The following is a 22,212-nucleotide window of genomic DNA, read 5'->3' on the forward strand; positions in this document are numbered from 1 at the left end:
GACTGTTTGCAACCCCATGGACTGTAGCCTGCCAGGCTCCTCCGTCCATGGGATTCTCCAAGCAAGAATACTGGAGTGGGTTGCCATTTCCTTCTCCAGAGGATCTTCTCAACCCAGGGACATAACCTGCATTTCCTGCTTGGTAGGCAGATTCTTTACCCCTGAGCCACCTGAGAAACCCATATGACACATATGGGTGGTCAGTAGGCGCCACTGGCCTGGGCACTTTGGAGGAGGGATGGTGGTATAAGACAAATACAATACCACAGACTGACATATCTGAAACAGCTAGATAACAAAGCTCTAAACTTTTTAAAAGATTTTATTTTTTTATTGCCGTATCTTGATTTATGATGATGTGTTAGTTTAAGGTGTACAGCAAAGTGATTCAATCATATATATACATATAATCTGGGTTTTTTTTCAGATTCTTTTCCCTAATAGGTTTTTACATGCTACTGAGCACAGTGCCCTGTGCTAATCAGTAGGTCTTTGTTGTTTATCTATTTTATATATAGCAGTGTGCGTATATTAATCCCAAACTCCTGATTTATCCTTCCCCTCCCTCTTCCCCTTTGGTAAACCATCAGCTTGTTTTCTATGTCTTGGGTCTATTTCCATTTTGTATATAAGTTCATTTGTATCTTTTCTTAGATTCCGCATGCACACAATATCATATGATATTTGTCCTTCTCTGTCTGTCAAGCTCTAAACTTAATGATACCGGCAGTGAAAGTTGTAGCAGTTGAGAGACGGGAGAGTAAAAATCTGTGGGAAGAATTGGGTAAGTCGGCACGGAGAAGGTATAACTTGAGATGGGCTGGGACAGAGGCATTAAAATGGGAGAAGGCAGTGGCCTCCTCTTCCTGGGAGCTCATAGACTTCAGGAAAGAAAAGCCAGGACATCGACTGTGAAAAGAGAGCCAAGTATCAGTGCAGGGTCTATGTTGAAGGACAGGTTAGAATCTCCCCATTCTTCACTCTAGGTAGTGGTGGGATTCTTCTTCCAGCTTCCAGTGTCCCATCATCTTCCTTGGTCTAGGAGGCAGGCCTGAAAGGGATTCAGGTCTCACTGAAAAACTTGTGTAGACACTGTGTGTGGAGTTCCTGTTGGCTGGGGACACATAGATCTGCCAAGATGTTAAATATTTTTTTAGAAAATTGAGTCTGTAACTCTGCCTCAAGGTATGCAGTACCTATCCCGCCCTTCGAATTTCCTATTGTTATAATTTTCTGAACTATATTTGGGATCCCTGGTGACCTCAAGCTCAAAACCAGAAAGTCATTCTCATTTCTGTGGTGGTCCTCAATCATAACCCTTTCAATTTCTGGACTTGGAAATGTCATTTGATGATGAAGATAAAAAGTCCCAGGGTGGGAGGAAGTGAGTTATGGAGAGGGGCTGGCAGGCAGGAGCCGAGGCAGCGATGGGGGACGGGGCACGGTATATCTGTGTTCAGCTGCAGGTGCGGAGGCGGAAGGGCAAGAGGGGCGGGCGTCCAGGTGGCAGCATGGTTCAGTGGGCAGGGCACTGAGCTGCTCATGGGCACGGTCGGCCTCCTCCCCTCTGCACTACCCTGAGCAAGCCACTGGCCATTTTCTCCCTTGGATGTCCTCATCCCAGAAGGAGGGCTAACGATGTGTATTCATCAGGGGAATCATGGCCCAGTGTCTCATTCAGAGCAGCTAATGGAGGTGGTCGTCAGACCTTAGAACACACGAAACAAAGCAGTAAGCAAGTAAGAATAACAGGAAGTGGAAGGGAGAGGACTCCGTGACCCGTAATGTTCTGTGTCATCTGCTGGTGTCACTGAGGTCATCAGGCCTCCATAAAGCTTTGTGACTTAGGAGGATGGCCATCCTGGAGACCTCATTACTGTGAACCCAGCAGTCCCCAGCATCTCAGCAGCATAGATTCTACCAAGAGCATTTATTTCTGTGTTGAAATTGCCCCATTCTCAGCCCATCCCCATTTCAACTTTGTACAAACATGAGTGGCCAATTCACTTTACTACACAAATGACTCATGATTTCATGAGCCACGTAGCTTCCTTCCCTCTTTGTACAGGAAAGGAGCACAGAGAGTCATGTCTCTTGCAGGCTGGGTCTTTTCTAGGTGTGAGGCAAATTCAGGGAGGGAACGGCTTGATGTGAGCTCAACAATCCAAGACCAGCTAGAGAATGAAACTGGTAATTAACTTCAAAAGGCACATGATTCTTCCTGAATCCTCAGCCCCTACTTCCTAGTGGACCTGAGTTTAAAATCTTATTTCTCATGAAAGGCAAAACTCATACATTTGGGGCATTTTTGTACAAATGGATATAATTGAGAATTTAAGGAGGAAAAGGCGACTTTTTGCAGTTTTTGGTACATGTTAGTTTTTTGACAACTGCTGAAATATAGCTGCATTTAGAGGGTGGTGTGGGTAGCCAACCACTGCTATTCAAGATGGGAATTTTGGCCAGGGACCTTGAAGCAAGTGTACAGCGTGTTCCACATGACTATGAACATTTCTCATCTGGAAGATAACTGCATCAACAGTTCCTGGAGTTTTCTTGGTTATTTAAACCTTCTGCCTTGGAATTGAGTTCATGGCTTACGTACCAACATCGGCAACTGTTTCCTATTTTGTTGTAGGCTTTCAGGGAGGAAGAAGGAATCTGTAGAGGAAAATGGGAACAAATGATTCTGGAGACTTTACATCCCTTATTACATTTAATCCTTGTAAGAACCCTAAAAGTTAGTACTTTTTCCCTCCGTTTTATAGACCTTGAAAGAAAACTGAAGCTCAGAAAAGTTAATTTGTCTAAGATCTAGATGGCTAGAAATGGAAGTGCTGGAATTAGAATACAGAATTTCTTAACTCAGAAGACTTTGTTCTTATCTACATCAGTTTACCAGAATAACCTGGGCATGGACTCAAAAAATCTATGCTGGAAATGTGCCTTTTTCTGGTTGTGAGGATGGATTCACTTTTTATTATTCAACTATTTAGGCTGTTTGTGTATTATATTATGCAGAAATTTTGAACATGAATAATAAATGAGGGGGAAATGCCTTCACTGCACACACGTAAACACGCAATCCATGTTGGTGTTTTTTTTTTTTTTTTTTTTTGCAACTGTCTCTGTTCCAAGACTGGGAATGAAAATAATTAGAATTTACTGTTGGGCGTCTGTGTCCACTTTAACCTGATCTATTTTGTCTAACATTTCTTTGCAAAGCTCTCAAATGCATTGTTAGCCTATCTGATCCTGTCGTCTAGAGACTGCGGAGTATTTCACATCTTACCCAGGGAACAGATCACTTTTAAGGAAGGGAAGGCATTCTTTGCTGACTTTTCCTCATTTAAACCCATTGAATTTTGTTTCAGCTGCCATTTTAAGAGCAAAGAAAAAGCAATGCATCTGTAAAGAGCTCTGTCACTTTACTCCATGTGATGACTAATGGTGAGGAACTTAAAACCTTATCCTTGGTATCTTTTGGAGTCCAGACAATTCAACACTCTCTTGGGATGAGTAAATATCAGCCTGTTCCCAGGAAGATTAACTAGTAAGATGATGGAAGAAAAGCTGCTACTTTTTAGAGGGCTATACTTAAACTGCCATCTCTACTTCTTAAGACAATCTCAGATGATTCATTTGCTATAATTCACGGTGCTATAATTTCTAGAAAGGAAAGATATTTAATACAGTTTTAAGAGTAGCAATAGTTTCTTTCCAAGATGTTAATTTTGGTCCCAAAGTTAATTTTTGTTAATGTAATACATTTACTGATCTTTAAAACACCATAAAATAGAGTTAGAAGACCTGGGTTCCGTATACTGACAGGCAGATCCTCAGTTTCTCTACCTGTTGTGGAGATAACAATACTTATCCAGCTTCGCTCATAGCCTTACATTTATGGAGGCAGGGGTGAGTAGGTACTGGGAGGGAATGAAGCAGATTTAAGTACTTTGAAAGTTCTAAGAGTCCCCATGGAAAGCAAAGCATGAGCTTTGTGGACAGAGAGCCCCAAATCTGAAACTTAACTTTGCTGTATGTCACCTGTCTGAGCGAATTTCCTGACTCTCTATATCTTGGCTAACTCATCTATAAAGTGGGCCCAAAATAGTCCCTGCCACATAGGATGCTTGTGAGGACCAAATGGATTACTCCCCTGAATGATCACATGAGGAAACTGAGGCCTGGTGGACAGTGTCTTTCCCTAGTTCTTCCGCCAACAAATACCTACTAAGTTATCCCAAGCAGCGTGCATGCAGGGATTCAAAAGCCATTGTCTGAATTAGTATGCCGCCTCAACTCTGACGGAGACTTTTTTCTTTTTAATTGAGAGCTCTTTTTGCTCCTTTATTTCAGGAGGCCCGCTCATGTTGCTGACTCTCTCTTGTTTATGGGCTGATGACTCATTCATGAGTTATCTAAGCGTCTTGTTCCTTCTTTCTTCCTCTCCACTGCCATCTCTATCATGGGACCCTTTTCTCTCTTCTAGCACTTCTCCTGGAGATTGTGAAAGAATGGGGAACTGCAGTGAATTAACTCCTTGTTGGCAGCCCTGCCTCTTGAGAGAGAAGCCTCACCCGAGGCTACTGACTGAGAAAACAACAGCTGTCTACATTTCCTAACATGTCTCCTCACAACTTTGCCTTTCAGATTTCCTCTTGTCTCGTTCTGGTCTAATTGTTCCTTCTTTGCTGCATCCTCTTCCCCAGCTCACCCCTTGAATGTTAGTGTTCCTTGGGGATCTGCCCTTGGACTACTCCTTTGATTCTGCTTGCTCTCCTGGGAGATCCTGTACACACGCCTGTCCTCAGTTACCATCTATCTGATACTGACTCCCAAGTCCTTTATCCTTCACACTGAATCTCTTTCTTAACCTCCAGATCCAGATGTCCCTTGAACACCACCACCTGTATGCCACATATCAAACATGTTCTGGTCAAAAGTGAACTTATTTGCCCCCCTCCATACACACACACACACACACACACACACACACACACACACACACAGAGTTTCTGGATTTGAACTCTAACCCGTTCCCATTCTCTCCACTTGGTACCCTGTGAGTCACTGTGTCTCAAGCATGATTGTATTGACCACTTTTCCTAAGTGCTTGTCATACAGGAGGCGTGTGATTTCTTCCTCAAAGGCCGCACACATATTTCTCATCTTCCCTTTTCTTACAGTTCCCCCTTAGGTCCCAGCAAGTGAGCCTTTAAGAAAGAATCTTTTTAAATCCCTCCCATGAATAATTATTTGTTCCATCTTCTGTGCGTTCACCTCCCTTTATTCATAACTTTATGTTATGGTGTCTTTTTATTTATCTCTCTCCAATAAGGCTTTGAGCTCATCAGATTAGATAATAATATTCTTTTTTTTTTTTAATTTCAAAGAAATTCCCTGTTTTATTTCCCTGTCATATTGGACAATGCCTTACTCACAGAAGGAATTCAATAAAAATTTATTGAATGAATGCACTTATGACTATTATTAAGACCCAAGGAAAATTATTTATCATTCTATTTCCAGGGGAAAATATTTGATTATTGATAGTCATTTATTAAATAATTCACTTACCACTCTACAAACTGATTAAGAAGAACCTTCACAAACGGCTTTGTTGTCACATCAAGATGTAAGAGTCGGAGTTGGGATTTCAAAAATATTTCTGAACCCTATGGCTTTCAAGAACTTTCAGGTCTCCCTATAGTTTAATTTTAATTTACTTAAATTGTTTAAAAAAGTAATCTTTATACTTATGCTTATTGACCCCAAATTTCTGACTATTATATTAAATCCAAAGATAGATGAGGACTTTAAATCTTAAAGTTTCCCAATAGATGGATAGAATGACATCAATATAACATGTAGTTTGAGAAAGTAATGCATATATGAAGCTATAGAAAAGGAAGAGATAAAGAATTTCAAAACTTAATTAAACAAATTATATTTACATATGCTGCAATATTAAATAAGTGTTAGGAGTTGAATGATATATTAGTTTTATAAAAGTATCATGAATTGTTATTAATTGTCTAACAGTGCCTAGAGATAAGAAAACAAGGATAATAATTATAATAACTGCCATTTATCGGGCACTTACTATATGCTAGAGGCTGTGATAAGGACTTTACATTCATCACTTAATCCTCCCAATACCTCTTTGAGACAGTTCCTGTTACTATTCCTGTTTACAAATGAGTAAAATGAATCTTGGAAACGTTGAATGACATGGGAGGAAACGACAAACAACACTTTTTAGAGCCGTTTCATTGTTAAGTCTAACTGGTTGTTTGTTCTGTGTTACATGAGTTAATGCCTTTTAATCATTTTGATAGAAGGAAATGGCAACCCAGTCCAGTATTCTTGCCTAGAGAATCCCATGGACAGAGGAGACTGGTGGGCTGCCGTCCTGTCCATGGGGTCGCACGGAGTCGGACACGACTGAAGCACCTTAGCATGCCTGCATGCATTGGAGAAGGAAATGGCAACCCACTCCAGTGTTCTTGCCTGGAGAATCCCAGGGACAGAGGAGCCTGGTGGGCTGCCGTCTATGGGATCACACAGTCGGACACGACTGAAGCAACTTAGCAGCAGCAGCAGCAATCATCTTGATGTTGTATTAATTAGTAAATAATTGATAAATCATTTGATGAATTTGTATAAACTGTTTTGCTGCATCTAAAATGATAAGACATCTGGCACATGCTATAGTCATTATTGAGAATCATCAAAGTTAAGTATTGGTTTTCTAAAAGTATTGGTTGTTTAAATCCACACATTGCTATGCTATGCTAAGTCACTTCAGTCATGTCCGACTCTGTGTGACCCCATAGACGGCAGCCCACCAGGCTCCCCCATCCCTGGGATTCTCCAGGCAAGAACACTGGAGTGGGTTGCCATTTCCTTCTTCAATGCATGAAAGTGAAAAGTGAAAGTGAAGTTGCTCAGTCGTGTCCGACTCTTAGCGACCCCATGGACTGCAGCCTAACAGGCTCCTCCGTCCATGGGATTTTCCAAGCAAGAGTACTGGAGTGGGGTGCCATTGCCTTCTCCGAATCCACACATTAGCTTGCTTTAAAGTCCGCTTTTCTATCAAAGTATTGAACATTTATATCATTTCTTTTTAGATGCCAGACATAAAGGATGTTATACAAGCGAACATATTTACAAAACAGACTCGCAGGCTTAGAAAATGAACTTATGGTTACCAAGGGTAATGGTAAGGGAGAGGGATAGTTAGGGAGTTTGGGGTTGACGTGTGCACTTTGCTGTATTTGAAATGGATAACCAAGAAGGGCCTACTCTATAGCACAGGGAACTCTGTGGCTGCGTGGATGGGAGGGGAGTTTGGGGGAGAACGGATACATGTATATGTATGGCTGAGTCCATTAGTTGTTCACTTGAAACTATCACAACCTTGTTAATTGGCTTTATGCCAAAAACAGAAAGTTTTTTTTTAAAGTCTTGTTCATTTGCTATAATGTATGCTTGTTTGTGTTTCCTGGAATTAGAACTCTTTTTTGAGTAGAAATATAAAAAGAATTCTTTCTTTAAACAGGACAGTTGTCAGGAATGACCACTAATATATTTTTAAAACAGTGGGAGATTTTCAGGTCTGTTAGATGATGTAGGACCTGCTGAAGGGTAGTTAAAAAGAAAATAACTGATAGTAAGTTTTGTGGGCACTGTTCAAGTGTAAATGTTCTCAAAATCAGTTCAGTTCAGTCGCTCAGTCGTGTCCGACTCTTTGCGACCCCATGAATCGAAGCATGCCAGGCCTCCCCGTCCATCACCAACTCCCGGAGTTCACTCAGACTCACGTCCATCGAGTCGGTGATGCCATCCAGCCATCTCATCCTCTGGCATCCCCTTCTCCTCCTGTCCCCAATCCCTCCCAGCATCAGAGTCTTTTCCAATGAGTCAACTCTTCCTATGAGGTGGCCAAAGTACTAGAGTTTCAGCTTTAGCATGTTCCTTCCAAAGAACACCTAGGACTGATCTCCTTTAGGATGGACTGGTTGGATTTCCTTGCAGTCCAAGGGACTCTCAAGAGTCTTCCCCAACACCACAGTTCAAAAGCGTCAATTCTTTGGCGCTCAGCTTTCTTCACAGTCCAACTCTCACATCCATACATGACCACTGGAAAAACCATAGCCTTGACTAGACGGACCTTTGTTGGCAAAGTCTCTGCTTTTCAATATGCTATCTAGGTTGGCCATAACTTTCCTTCCAAGGAGTAAGTATCTTTTAATTTCATGGCTGCAATCATCTGCAGTGATTTTTGGAGCCCCCAAAAATAAAGTCTGACACTGTTTCCACTGTTTCCCCATCTATTTCCCAAGAAGTGATGGGACCAGATGCCATGATCTTAGTTTCCTGAATGTTGAGCTTTAAGCCAACTTTTTCACTCTCCTCTTTCACTTTCATCAAGAGGCTTTTTAGTTCCTTTTCACTTTCTGCCGTAAGGGTAGTAGTCACGATTAAATGAGCCTACAGATATTATAAAGCTTTTCCCCAGGTTAATTACTTTCAGAATATCTACTTATCACAGTATGCTATATAGGCTGCCAATAAAGAATCAGAAGTATTTTTTTTCCATGTTTGATCTCCAGAGTTTGATTTATAAATAGCAAATGAAGATGGAGCTTCTTTTATTATAGATTTTGAGGGGCATGGAAAATATTTTCTTGTCCCAAAATATTTTGTCCATAAAAAAGAAGAAAGAAAAGTTGTATGTTTTAAAGCAAGTCTTCAGTTGCTATTAACAAGTAACTCTCCCTGGGAGAGACAAGCCTGTATGTCTTCATCATATCATTAAGTAATCACACTGGGCAGCTGTCAAATGCAGATTCCCAGGCCTGGTCTCAAAGATTCTGATTTTATAGGTTTGGGATGAGATCTAAGAATCTGCATTTTAACAAGCACTTTTCTGTTCTGATTTAGATGGTCTTTACTGAAAAACCTTGATTTCATGGATAACTGACATAAACTGGGAAGCAGAAGCACACATAAAAAGAAAAAGTGAAAATTTACCAAACTCAAAATTCATCTCCTTGAAAATACCATCTAGGTCTCGCCTTGCCTTGAGTCTGAATTTTATCTGAATTTTATCACTTCAAGTATCACCAAGTGAAATAAATGAAATAAAAGCTCCTTAACTGACTTTAAAAACTCAAAAGGGGAAAAAAAATGACTTTTGTTTGTTTCTGAAGGTTCTTTTTAATAGTCCCAGAAATGCTAAAAGTTGAGAGCAGAATGTACAAAACGTTCTTGAAATATATTTTATTTTTGGGTGCCAGGCACATTGGGTTTGTATCACAAAACACTGAAATAATAAAAAGCAGGTGCCCTGTCAAGTTTCTTTAGTAATTGGGAAACTAAGGGTTGATATATTTTGCAAAAATTTTTGACAGAACAACCCCAATGGATTAATCTAATGCCCTTGCTTTACACTGAATGAAATGGAGATTGGGGTGGGATAGTGTACTTAGGAATAAAGTAGATGAGACAAATTAGGCTCGTAACACTTCTTATGTTTTGTAGGAAACAAAAATTATTATTATTTTTTTTAGTTCACTGATATAAAATGTGCCCAGTTGTTAAGAAGAGTATTCCATATGATGGAGACTCTGAGTTTGGAAGTTTAGACCAAAACCTTGCAAGAGTGCTATTATGGAGAAAACAGGAAGACAACTTCCTCTCTGAACATACACCATTTCCTGGGGAGGAAGTGGGGGCTTTAAAAAAAAATGTTCTTTGTTGACTCTGTAACTGAGAGGCATCTAGTTAGTGATGACTATATATGTTTATACGATTAGTACATCGACTGTAAAAATAAATAAACAAATATCCTGTAAGTACCTTCTCTATTTGATAACGGCAAGTTCAAAGCCCTTGGAGTAGTTGGTTGGGAATTTGTTGTACTTTATGATCATTGATTTACTCATAGCCAAGCATATACTGCCTAGACAGTTTTTAAGGGACAGCAGCTCAGTACCACACTGTAAAGTGCATTTCAGCACTGCCCGTATTCTGAGCACAGTGGCATGGCCTGAAGCAGCCTCACTTTGCAGACAGAGTAGCGGAGGTGATATGGGCATTACCCAGGATGCCAGCACCAGTCCTCACAAAAGACCCGCTTTATGTGTAGGTAAAAAGAGGCAGCCCCAGGCAGTGATGTCAATCCGTGTGATCTGTGATCAGTTTGGTATATGGGATACCAGCTGGCTGAAACTTGTTTCTGGCCACTCTCATTTAAGGATGAAGCAACATCATTAAGGTAACCACAACTTACCATTCAGAAACTGAGGGAGTCGTGAGCATAAACCAAAAACCATGAGAACCTAGAATCGCTGAGTCTAAGACGGTTCTGCCCATTGACTTTTAAATAGCAACTTTAGCAATATATTGAATGTTTGGGCAGGATTTGCCCTGTAACCTTTAAAGGACTTAAAAGATGGACCAGCGAGTAATTGAAATGACATCCTTTACACAGCAGAAAGAGCACACAACAATGATCAGAGCGCCCCAAAGCCATAGATTTCCAGATTACAATAGAGAAATCTAACTGGAGCAGTGACAAGAAAACAAATCCTTTTACTGAGGACAGAGTAAATCTCTTTTAGGAAAACAAAAAGGGAAGTGGATTTAACATCTTCCCTTAAGATACTTTGAAAGAATGGTAGGGCTCAGATTCACTGGGTTTTTTCTGGAGGTTGGATGATATTTTCCCTCACCTTTTTTATCCTCATAACTTTATGATTTCTATAATTTTTACCTTTCTATTATTCACCAAACAATATTTTAAGAGACCTTGCTAAAACCATATGGCCTCCTACTATTCCTTTTTATACCTCTATTATTTCCAGAAACGTCCAAAGTGTTTGATAAACAGTATTATGGAGTTGCAGACTTGCCCCAGATTCCATACCCAAGACAGTCTCTATTTTCTCACATAGTTAATTATACTTATATGTGGTATGTTCAGGCAAAAATAAAAGAAAAAAGAATCTGCATTCTTTTTCTTTTTGTCTAAAGAGGGCAAAATGAGATAGATTGCCTGATGACTATTGACCTTCTGGCAATTTCATTCTCCCTACAATAATAATAACTTTTCAACAGAACTATTTACTTTTCTCTTGTATTAGTACTACTCATCAATCACCACAATTATCCTTTTGGCCTGAAATAAACTAATTTTTAATGACATATGAGCTACAATTGTTTTTTATGTTCACAAAGCTTTTTGAAAAGATTGAGGAACTATTTTTAGGTAGCTGATCAAAACCCTTATTGCCTAACTTGCCCGATTGTGAAAATTAAGTTTTTCAAAACACAAATTAGGCAGGCATTGAGAACCAGAAAGCTCATATGACATACTGTTATTGCCAAAGACATTGATTTTTCTCTCAGCGTATATGCAATCCTAATTTCTCCTTAAATGTGTAAAAATCTTCTGTTGAGGGCTTACTTGGATAACCCAAACAAAACACTCAAAGGATCAACAATAAAATGGAATTTTATTTTCTTTTAGGGATCAAGACCTCAATGTTTAGCTGTTTTTGCTCTCAGCCAGAAACTGGGGAGTCTTTCTACAGAAGTAACAAAGAAGAATGGGGATGGAAGGAGGGAGGCAAATCTTTGACCTCTTTAGGAAAGGAAGAACCCCATCAGGGTTCTGATGGCAAGACAGCCTCCAGTGTGTTGAGAGAGGAAGTGAATGCAGCCCCTACAGGAATCTAACCACTGTGCTTACTACCAGCACATGTCTTCACCAGCACAGTGCTTGGATGCATAGTTGTGAGTCAATTAAAATTGGTGAAATTGAATTAAACTTAGCTGGAGCTTCTTGAAGGGAGTGACCATATCTCATATTTAATCCCTAAATGCAGTACCTGAAATATACTAGACACTAGATGTGTGTTTAATGATGAACCAATTATGGAATCCTTGGGAGTCCTTACACAGTCTCATAGAAATGATTTAGTGAAAGATATTGGGTGGATCTGTTGTGGTAAAGTACTCCCAATAATTGTTACTAACAGAACAATAAAGGGTAACAAGTAGGTCACTACAGTAACTGCTTAAGGACAGTCCGCAGATTCGAGCATTCAATTGCGTGGCAACCATATGGTTATGCATCTCACCATGTTGACATCATGCTGCAAAATTCACACATTATATAAAAAGAAATCGCACCAGGAAAGTACAGGCTACCACAAATAGTAGAGTGAAAAGCACATTACTGAAGTGTACTGCTTAGTAACAGATTTTGGGTATTTGAGCTTCTAATTCTTAAGGACTTCATTGATGCCAGTTTTAAGAGGCCCTCCAACCAATGTACGAAGAATGAAGGCTAAAATGAAAAAGAAATGTAGTAGAAGAGGAATGAGAGAGAGAAGTCAGTGAGTTAATTTAGGTGCAGCTAACGTTGCTTCTAAAACATGTGCACCCTCTCAGGCCCACCTTGGCAGGGAGTCAGGAAACCTGGGTCCTTGCTCTCTTGCTCTGCTACTAAATAGATTAAGCAGATTTCTTCATCTGTAACATGAAGACGTTGAACAATTTCTGATATGAACTGTGGTTTTAAAAAAGCCAAAACACATTTAGGGTTTGCCAAGACCTCTTAATGCAATTGCTATTATCTTTATAAACACTATCAGTAGAATTATAAGCCCATAATTCAGCGACCTCTTTATTATCCTGAACATAATTAACTTGATATTACAGGTTAGGCTGTGTCAGCCATTTCTTAATACTGTCCCCTTTCCAAAGGAGAGCGCTTCTTCAATGTGCTTTGTTTCACAACACTTTCTCCTATTTCTGTTACAGAATCTGCCTGAAGCAATGCCTTTTACTTAGTCTGTTTGGATGTCTGTCATCCACGCTAGGCTCCCTTATTTGAGGGCAAATACCATGACTTACTTATCTTTTAGACTCCTTGCATAGGGCAGGGATTGACATGGGGTAGATGCTCAAAACACTGAAAAAAGTGAAAGTCGCTCAGTCGTGTCTGACTCTTTGCGACCCCATGGACTATACAGTTCATGGAATTCTCTAGGCTGGAATACCGGAGTGGGTAGCCATTCACAATACTGAAGGAATATTTAATAAACTTAATTGGGCAATAGCATATGGGACTTCGCCAGTGCACTAGTGGTAAAGAACCTGCCTGCCAATACAAGAGACATAAGAGAGGTGGGTTCCATCCCCGGGTGAGGAAGATCCCCTGGAGGAGGAAATGGCAACCCACTCCAGTGTTCTTGCTTGGGAAATCCCATGGACAGAGGAGCCTAGCGGGCTACAGTCCATGGGGATGCAAAGAGTCGGAACACGACTCAAGCGACTTAGTGCAAGCAGAAGCGTATGTGTCAGACACCTTTTATTTGCCCCATTTGTTTGGATCCATGTCCACCTGTTTTCACCCTGTTCTAGCCAGAAGGTTCTTGCCTTTCAAGGTAGCCTATTGTGTAGGACTTTCTCTTACTTGGCTTCAGAATCTTGTTCCTCTTCCAGCCCTTCTAGAAATGCTGACTGTCTCTGCTATTAGCCCTGGGTTCCTGCTCTAGCCCTTGGGATTTCCCTGAATCTTACCTACACCTGGGTGATTAACCCTTCACCCACTCCACGAATTATCCTAATTGAAGCACACCACCTATTTCCTGCCAGGACCCTCACTAATAGTAGATAAGAGAAGAAAATGATTTCAGTTTAAAATGTGTCTTGATACTGACATTATTGAGAATAACCACCCTGAATTTTTTGATAAACATTTCAACAAGTAAATCCTTGTAAAGGCTAAGTGTTTTTGTATATGACTGACCTTCACTGAGTGACCCATCCTCCAAGTATGCTGTTACACATTCATCTCAGTGTCTACACCACAAATGCATTTTGCATTTGACTAAGGAATATAATTACTTATATTTACATTTGGCCATTGGTGTTTAAATGTCTTTCTCATGTCTTATAACCTCTTGCATTGGAATATAGTGCCTCAAGAGAAAAGGTGCCATCTCTTTCTTTTTAAATAAAGCCTCAGAGCTGGTGGTTCTATGGGTGACAGATATTTTTTAAAAATCTAGATATTTATGATGATGAATACAGACTAATAAATGTAGAGCCATATCTGACAAGAAATATTTTGCACATTTTAAGGGCTAATTTGATTGTACTTGATGCATTCTTTTCCAGAATCCACAATTCTTAAGAAAGTATATAACCAGTTTGTATATTCATGGCAGAATAACTTGAAGAATCATTAAAATGTCCACCTTTAAAGAGTGTTAAATGTATCAGTTTAGGCCACAATTCAGATAGGTAAAAGCATTTATCACTGATGTATAAGCACCATGAAGTCAGAGGTGTTTTCTATTTCGTCTACTGTTGACTCCCCAGTGCCTAAAACAGACACTAGCATTTAGAAAGTGTTCATTGTATTTGTTGGTTAAATGAATATCTTGGAATTTGGTCATATTATTGTTGTCTATTATGTTTTTGCAGTTGCCATATTGTCATTCATAAATGATCAGAGAGACAATTTAGGTTCGTTTTCTCAACCAATATTTATTTCATTCTTATTCTGTTCCTTTAAATAGAGTTTCCTTTAGGAGCTCATGTTCTACATCTGAAAAATGTTCTCTTGAACACAACAGAGTTATGGGTGGATTCCACTCAGTGGCTTTTCTTTTGCACCAAAATACCTTTGCTCAAAGCAAGCCTGTACCTCCACTCTCCCAATCTCTGATTTTTGCCAGCTTTGCAGAAATATACTGAAGCAATTAGCACTTCCTAAAGAGCCCCTGATGCTATTCTGGGATTCTGTGACTGGTGACCATGTTGTGCCTTTTCATGTGGACTTGATTACTCCAGTGAAACTGCTGGAAGGCTATTTTTTTCTTGCATGATATTTTTCTACCTCATCCACTATGGCCAAAACAGAATCTTCCTCCTTGTGTCTGATTCACATGAGGTTTGCAGGGTGTCATGGTTCCATTAGAGACTTTCCAAGGTCCTTTATTAGGCTTTTAAATTACTCCAGTTGATCTATATAGGCTTTTAAATTCACAGACACTTTGATTTATTCACAAACACTTTTTACTTGTTTGACTATAAATACGTCTTCGATGTAAGTCATTCTTCTGGAGTAGGCTTAGTGGTCTCAGAACTTGGAACACATTGAATAAAACTCCGAACTTAAAGTAATTGTTTCGTAATCCAAATAGATTTCTAGAGGTTGCAGAGTTTATGAGGGAATTGTACATGGCAAGACACTGTTATAATTGGGGAGTGTACATTCCCGTAGGGAATTAAATATCCTCCTCCTTCCTTTCCACCTTCCATTTCCCTCTTCTCCCTCCTACTTTTCTCCCTTTTTTTCTTTTTCTTGAGGATTCAAAGATCCACTTCCCCTTTGTAAATATTCACATTTACATGTAAGAGAGAAATGCTTTATAGATTCTTCAAGTAGGTACATATAAGTAGTTATAAAACAATATAAATATATATTGCTCAGAAGAATTTGTTCATGAAAATACAGATGACTTTTAAACAACATGGGGATTAATCTACATACAATTTATATCAACTCTCCATATCCTTGGTTCCTCTACATTCTCAGATTCAACCAACCACGGACTATGTAGTACTGTCATGGTTACTATTGAAAAACATCCGCATCTAAGTGGACTCAGGCGGTCCAGACCCACATTGTTCAAGGGTCAACTGTAACCCCTGATAATGTATTTTCAGATTTCATGCCATAAATGAATGAGATCTTTCTTTTCTTTTTTTTTTAAGAAAAGGAAAAGACAAGCAAAAGCAGTCTTTTTTTCAGAAGAGGTATGAGTCATTGTAATCTTACGAAATATTGCTTCAAAATCATAAAAGCAAAGAATTTCAGAAGTAAAACTTACCATCTTGGTTGCTTTTGTTACATGAAATTGTCTTTCCTATTTTTTTCCTCCTTGACCACCTCATTGTTCCTGTTACGTGAGTAAAGGATGGTGCCATTGCCCGTCCTTTATTGCTTTATACACTGGTGCTGTCTCCTGAAAGGGGTGTTTTCAGTCAGACTGACTCTTAATGCTATTTCAGTATTTCTCCACCCCATCCCTGCCTCCCTCCCCAGACACACATACTTTGCACCACTACAGTGGTTAACTTTTTAGAGTCCAGAAGTTGTGGAGATGTCTGCAGGAAGAAATGGCAGTGTGAGGCTTAACCATGACCTGAAGGAAATAATAAATTGCAGGAGTGTTTCTGGGAGGAACATGCTAACTTAGGACATCTTTCTCTGATGAAATCTGTTAGGCTTTTAGTTTTCCAAATGTGGGAACTTTTGTTCTTGTTTTTCACTTAGGCACAGGATAATTCCCAAGAGAGATTCCATTCATTCCTCATAGAGAAACAGAAGAAAAAGACTGAAGCTGAGCTAGTAGTTGTAAGGAGAATTGTGTTTACTCTGAGATCTGATTCAAAACCGGGGACAGGGAATATCAGCGAGTCCACACTAGAGCTTCTCCATTTGGTAGCTGGGGCATATAGTGCTCAACCATGTATTCTCCTGACCAGGGCAAGTCCCAGTCACCTAGAACACTAAGCCAGCAAATGCATGTCTACAAAGAGACTGATTGTTGGCAGTGTCATTAATGAGAGTCATGTTTACATTTTTACTGTTATTACTGAGTCCAAGCTTGTACTGCTCTCTGCATGACAGGCCAGTAAATCCAGAGATGAGTTGTTGGGGCAAGGAATAGTGACCTTATTTGGAAAGCCATAGACTGAGAAGGTGGTGGACTAGTGTCCCAAAGAACCATCTTGCCCCCAAGTTAGAATTCAAGCTTTTATACTAAAAGGGGAGGTGTGTGATTGGTTGCTACAAACTTCTTGGTGTGGGAATTGTTTGTTCTCGCAGCTGTCCAGGTAGATCAGGTCATGATGTTCCTGTAAACCTCCAACAAGACAACCATAGTCTCTGTTCTGAAACTGTTTATCTCTAGATGAATGGAAAAGTAGTATACCTTTAAAGATCAGAGCCTTGAGAATGGGCTATTTCAGACTATAGGCAACATTCTTAACCTGTAGCAAAGGTAATAGAATGCAAAGGTTAATGACAAGAAAGAAATCTAATATGGAGTCAGATTTGTTCTTTCCTTTATAAGATGACATTGTGACTGATGGTTCATGTTTTAACTACTATCTTCTAGTCAGTGATAACAATATAACAATGCCTCAGATATGTAGAAAGTACTTTAATTTCTTCATTTATCCAAGTTGATTCCTGACCACCCTTCCCCTGCTTATCGCTCAAGAAATAGTTTCAGCAAGTCCTCTTTATGCTAATAAGTGATACTCTTCTGGATGAAATACAAGCTGAACCTTGCCTAATGAGATGGTTGGTCTTCATTTTAGCATTAGACCAAACTGATGAAGCATACATGGATATTTGCATTCATTATTGTATTCATCTTTTATAGAAAATGCGAAGACTTCTGGTTTGGTTTGGCTTTCTGCCAATTAATGTTGCCACGGTTTTCCAGTGATGCATATTCACATGAGTCAACAGAAACCTTTTTGACTAAGCAGAGTTGGATTTAGCAATCCTGAGTGCACCAGGGCTTTGGATGTGGGGGAAACTAGAGTAACAGGGGGCCAGTGAGACCTCAGACAGAAGCACTGACAAATAGATTTCCAAAACAATGGAGTCACCATAGCCCCACAGCACCTCATGTCTCCCCAGCACAAATTCTATGTGGTGGATAAAGAATTGCTCAGTTTATCATCTCTTGTTCATTAGACTCACAGCCCCAGAAACCTGGATCTTAGAGACGGTACAACTGCTTTGAGGAATGAGGCCCCAGTGCAATACCTCACCTCTCTTTTTGTCCATCCTTGAAGCCAAGTCTTCCGTAGAAGATTCCTAGTGATTTTTAACATATCATTCCAGTGAAGAAGCGTGCCACTTAACGGCAGATCAAAAGGAAAAGGCTAAAAGCCATTTCATAACATGATGTGGTAGGGAGGGGAGCAAATTCTTGGGCTTCATTAAAAAAGATAAATTATCTCAAGTAAGGAATGTGTATCAGTCAGCTTTAGCTTCAGTTGTGAGTGACAGAAAACACAAAAATCCCAAGAAGTTAAACAGCATAAATGTTTGTTTCTCTCTCTTATGAAAGAAGTCCCAAGGGTTGGCCCAGGAGAGGGAGGCACTTCCCAGTGTTAGGGATCCACGCACCCCCTCACTGCTTTCCCAGCCTCAGCAACATGTGGCTTCCATGTGGGGGACAAGAACACTGTGCCAGGCTCAGTCAGGAAGGAGGCGGCGGCCACAGCGGCAGCAGGGACCGCCCCTCTCTTAAAGGACTCCTTCCAGAAGTCTCTCACAACACTTCCATGTAAGCCTTGGTCACCTGGTCACCCCTAGCTGCGGGTGTGGTGGGGACATGTCACCTTTACTTGGAATAGTGGTGTGGGCAGCTGAAAACCAGGGATGGTGTGACTAATGAAGAAGGAACCTTGCCAGCGGTCGGCCCACTTCCAGAGAACTGGTGGTCTCTCCACAGGAGGTGAAAAGCCTTCTCTACCCTTGTCTTAGTCACAGAACACCTTGGGTATGTGTCCCAGGACCCACGCAGCAAAAGAGATATATGTGAACAAGTCAATTTAGAGGTAAACTGCCAGACGGTGTGAGGCCTGGACCCTCCGTCTATCTCAGGGTTTTATTAAACGGTGTCACCTGTGGAAGAGCTGAAAGAACTGGTGATGTTTCGCCTGGAATTTACTCCTTTCTCAGGAAAACGAAAACCATGGGGAAGACATAACACCTGAATTAGAATGTGCCCAATCAGTGAGTCTGACCAGAGGCACCATGTGAAGGAGCATTTCCAGGTCCCCAGGGGAGTCCTGAGTTTGACTGAGCTGTGCCCAGAGAAAGTGGACTTGCTGCAGTCCCAGGGACTGAAGCAGTGACTGCGGGGTCCGTTGACATCTTTCTAACGTGTTATCCTGGCTGTAGTCTTCCTGTCCCTCCAGTCCATTCTCCACGTTGCCATTGGCGAGCTTCTGAATGTAGAAAAGATCAGATAACTTCCCAGATCCCTGCCCCTCCCTCGGGGGCTTCCCATTGCTTTCTGCCACCCACTTCCTCCTGACCTGGTCTTGGCTTCCTGAGTCTGAGTCTCCAGACAGAATTTCCACTTCCCCCAGTGTGTCAAATTTCTCTCCCTTCTGGCGCTTTGCCCACGTCGTTCCCTCTTCCAGAACGTTCTCCTCCACTCTCACTCTCACACTTAACCTGGCTAACTCCTACACCTCCTGAGTCATCACTTCCTCTCTGAAGTCTCTACTCCCACTCCCTCAGAAGGGGATTTTCCTATAACTTCTGACACCTCGGTTAGCACAGCACTTTCTACGATTACTATGATTGCTTATTTAATGATCTGTCTTTCCAGCTAGACTGGAAGCTGTCTGTAAGTAGGGTCTGGTCTCCTGATCATCCTAGGGGCCTGAAAAGAATATGGAAACTTTATAGAAGATACTCAAGCATCAGCTGAGGGGACATAAAGGTTAAGGATGAGGAAGAAGCAATAGAGGCAGGAGTCAAGAGGAAGGGACCACACATTAAAGAGTGTCTTTTGCTCCAGCCTCCCCCACCCACTCCCTGCACATTCTTTCTGGAGTGGTGATTTTGAGGCATGTGAAAGAAATACTTCTCTTGGGTTACTTGGATTGCCTCCTAGCCCCCAAAGAGTCAGAGCAACTGTTACAATGGAATTTGAAATACTAGCTAAGTTAATGGAGGTCAGAGTTACCGGGTCTGGATTTACAGCTCCAAAAAATTGACCCAGATTTATTTCCTATTATTCAAAATTAGTTATGTTGAAGGAGGAGCAAGGGGTTCCTGGTATATAGACTATCGCTAATGTGTCCTGGGACTTAAATCTTGTTTGGCTTTTTATCTGTCCTGGAGAACATGATTGTGGTTCTCAGTGAGTGGGGCGGCGCTGGGGGACCTGACAACAGAGTTTGCATGTGGGCAGCTCTGGCCCGCCAGACCTTCGTGATCTGGGCTGGTCACTCGGGCCTGCCTTTGCCTGGAGTGATTTTTCCAAGCTCTGAACAAACTCCTGCCCTTAAATACCTACTGCCATTTGCTTCTTAATACTTAACACGCTAGGTTTAGAGATGAGGCCTCAAATTCAAGGACCACGAGAATGACGCATTGATTTAAATTCACGTAGACATATATTGGATCCTTTTGTGATGTTTTGGAGCATTAGGCTGCAGGAAGTGTAGGTGAGGAGTGGAAACATGAGGAGTTTGAGACAGGAGAGACCAGGAATTCCAAGTAGGCTGAGCAGGTAGAGGACAAACTGCATTTAATGTATAACTTTGTTTAACCTTACTTTGGAGAAGGAAGTGGCAACCCACTCCAGTATTCCTGCCTGGAGAATCCTGGGGACAAAGGAGCCTGGCGGGCCACAGTCCATGGGGTGGCAAAGAGTGGGACATGACTGAGCACACACACACACTCACACACACACACACACACACGCTCACACACACACACACACACACACACACACACACATACCCATACCCCAAATGTAACAGTTTCTTGTTCGGATCTGACAAGATGGTAGAAGAGTAACTTAGACCCAGGCGTGGACCTCCTCATGCCAGCACGGGGACAGGGTGTCCTCTGTTATCCCCTGGAACTGTTGTGAGATTCTCCAAGTGGTGTTAGCTTTAAGTGGGTAGGACTTTCAGCCCCACCTCTGTATTACCACTGATCAGTCACCTCATGGTCAGTCCCTGCCTGCTCTACAGATGCCCATGTCTCCTTTTCTTGGGACATACAGGCCATCAGAAAGTAGATGAATAGGGCCTTCCCTGCTGCTCCAGCAGTTAAGGCTCCCCGCTTCCAGTGCAGGGGGCCTGGGTTCGATCCCTGGTCAGGGAACTAGATCCCACATACCGCAACTAAAATTCCCTCATGGCAACTAAGAAGGATCCACATAGTGTAACTAAACAAAGTCCTGCATAACACAATGAAAATTCTGGGTGCTACAACTAAGACCTGGCACAGCTAAAAAAAAAAAAAAACATAAGTATTTTTTAAATAGTAGATGAATAGGCAAACAGACAGCACATTCCTAAGAGGAGAGATTTTGTGCTCATGCAGGCCAAGACAGTGGTCACCTTGAAAATGATTTTTTCAAGTCTTATCCTCTTCTGAGGCTGATTGGAGATAACTTTTCCTAGAATGAAAATCACCCAACCGGCATGAACAATTTATTTTCTTGATTGCTTTGAGAAAGTGCATGAACAACAATCTTATTGTCTCTTCCAATCTTGCTTTAGAAGGCATGCAGCTGCTAATAATATTGTGCGTACAAAGCATTAATTAACAATAGTCCCTCTTTCTTTATATTTGCCCCCTAAAAATTTAATTGTTGATTGCTTTAGTGCTGTAAAATGCACTGTTTGTGCCTCTTTCTCTAGATTTGCGTGCAGTGAAATTAAACATTTTAGATTGTGTCGGTGATCAGAAAGATTTAATTCTCTTGACATATACAATGACAGTGTTTCAATTCTATAAACAAAACCCACTGGTACAATTAATCATTAACCTACTTGCTGTAGGGATTAAGGGAGAGAGCGAATGTTAACTCTTTGTGACTCACTGTAAATCAGCAAGAGAGGAAAGATGGTAGAACGTGTAGGTTTTGTTGTCTAATAATTGACTACAGGTTGATAATCAGAGTATAATTTTCCAAAAAACTCCTAATATCCCATTTTTAAGTATATACATCCACACTTGTCTTTTTACTGAGTTATCTGGAATTCTTGTCCACACAGTAGATGGACGCAACCGGTTACTCCTGCAAGCTGCCTTTCCCTTGTATCGGATTCTAGTAAATCATGCCCCTCTTCTACTCAGCTTTATGCCTGTGTGTTCGGTAGCAGAGATTATTCTTTTTTGGTGAAGAAGACACTCAGAAGGCACAGACAGGTCATACTTAGTTTTCTGAGTTTGTGAGCTGATGGAGGAATCACATTGATCTTCTTCTGTCCTTTACCACTGGAGGAATTAGGGAGTGCCACCATCCCTGGCCCTTCCTGTGGACTCATCCTCTGAGCCTTCCATCTTTGGCCACTTACTCCCTTAGGTCGTCTTGGGAGAATACTCTTACCCCTAACTGG

The 22,212-nt window shown here is 41.0% G+C and overlaps 1 protein-coding gene and 1 long non-coding RNA gene across 4 annotated transcripts in view; one reads left to right on the plus strand and one right to left on the minus strand.

Annotated features, from left to right (window-relative positions):
- The window catches only part of MAML2 (mastermind like transcriptional coactivator 2), a 402,210-nt gene that overhangs the window by 136,886 nt on the left and 243,112 nt on the right, over positions 1 to 22,212 (plus strand). The gene's annotated exons all lie outside the window — the stretch shown is intronic.
- LOC147357338 (uncharacterized) lies at positions 305 to 16,081 on the minus strand. Of its 2 annotated transcripts, XR_015141773.1 has the most exons (3): positions 15,921 to 16,081; positions 2,606 to 2,661; positions 305 to 1,130 (listed from the first exon to the last, which is right to left on the minus strand). It is a non-coding gene; the product is annotated as an uncharacterized LOC147357338 (long non-coding RNA). The 2 variants fall into 2 exon arrangements; XR_015141772.1 differs by lacking the exon at positions 305 to 1,130 and having other exon boundaries at positions 2,303 to 2,661.

This window comes from Bos grunniens, chromosome 15, assembly GCF_055505025.1.
Source record: "Bos grunniens cultivar Pamir isolate PY7600 chromosome 15, Bosgru_T2T1.0, whole genome shotgun sequence".
NCBI classification, from domain to species: domain Eukaryota; kingdom Metazoa; phylum Chordata; class Mammalia; order Artiodactyla; family Bovidae; genus Bos; species Bos grunniens.